We start from the raw sequence: 1,704 nt of genomic DNA on the forward strand, positions 1-1,704 counted from the left end.
GACTTTAAAGCTTCAGGGAAAAGCAGAGTGAAGAAACTGACCTTTAGTCACATTCTCTTTTCTGCTCCACTTCTAGTACATTGCCCAATTCTACATTCAAATTCACGTGATAAGCTGTTTTACTTAAATACCGCAGTATGAAAGGGTCCTTGGAGAGCGAACAGGGGGCTAATATATTAGTCTCTATCATTGTGCTGCTGGGTTGCTGTAAATAATGTTTCTTAAACGTTGATATCACACCACGATTTCCCAGAAAACACAGTTTTGTTTTTCTCTCTGACTCTTATCTGAAAAGGAAAATGACAATAAAACTCACTCTGACAAATATCTGCATGTGCTTTACATGTGGTTAAGGAGGTGATTTCTAAAATACTTTTAAATATGAAATCAAATTGAATAGCTTTTTAACAATGTAATAGCAACATATTGCAAAAGAAACAACCGTCTCTATACGGTCGTTCTTTGAAGGTAAATGCTGTAAACACGAGTAAACTCATTAAAAGTGCAGTGCAAAATGCATGTCACCTGGTTAGATTTTATTTCCATTTCCATATAACACCATTTTGTGCTACAAATATGTATTTTATGCATATCATTTGAATCCTCTCAGCTGCTTTTCAGCTTAATAACAGCTTTGACAATTTAGAGTCTCAGGTTGCCACCTAGAGTATTCTAAAGTAATATTAATTAATTCATGAAATTCAAATTGATACTATTCATATAATTTCAGTCACATATAAGTTATTTAATTTGTTTAGTTTTTAAATTTGATATTGTATTTGAATTACATTTATTAAAAGTATTACATTCAATTAGAAATAATTTATTTCATTTTATGTATTTGTTTATTTAACGATTTCAAAATTGCACCACCTTTTTGAAAATGGCTTGGGTTGCCACCGACTGTTGAGTAGTAAAGAATTTGATTGTTAGCTGAATATTTTAGTCTAAATTCATATTTTGAATGAATATTTATATGAAAAATATTTCTTAAAAATATTTTGAATTTATTTTGCTATCTGCATTATGTAGTAATATTAGCTATTTAATTTCGTTTATTTTTATAACTTTATATTATATTTATGTCATAGTTATTATTTATTTAAGTATGAAATGTAATTGAATTAAAGTAATTGATTACATTTGGTTTAATTGTTAAAATAGTTATTTATGAATTTCTGTATTTTAAGCATTTCAAAACTGCACCACACCTTAAGCGCTTGATTAAAGGGGTCATATGATGCTATTTTAAAGATCATTATTTTGTGTATTTGGTGTAACAGAATATGTTGTCATGCTTTAATGTTCAAAAAACACATTATTTTTCAAATACTGTACATTATTGTAGGTCCTCTATGCCCCGCCTCTCTCAAACACTTAGTTTTCTACAAAGTCCCTCCTTCCGACAAGCGCAGTCTGCTCTGATTGGCCAGCTGACCCAGTGCATTGTGATTGGCCGAACACTGCAAGCACTCGTCGGAAATGTAACGCCCCTTACCATAATCGCCAGCTTCATCTTTCAAAATAAATATCAAGACAGTTAATAATGTTGTTAGTTTTACCATCAGTTCAAGACTGAAAGAGCAACAGAGTCGCGTGACAGACACAGTGCTGATGCAGTACACAAGCCGCGGTTAAGACAGCTGACGTGTTATGATTTCTGACAGGCAGTTCACTCTCCTGTGATGTGACCCTGTTCCCCTC

Source organism: Sinocyclocheilus grahami, unplaced genomic scaffold, assembly GCF_001515645.1.
Source record: "Sinocyclocheilus grahami isolate Dianchi unplaced genomic scaffold, SAMN03320097.WGS_v1.1 scaffold258.1, whole genome shotgun sequence".
Classification (NCBI taxonomy): Eukaryota; Metazoa; Chordata; class Actinopteri; order Cypriniformes; family Cyprinidae; genus Sinocyclocheilus; species Sinocyclocheilus grahami.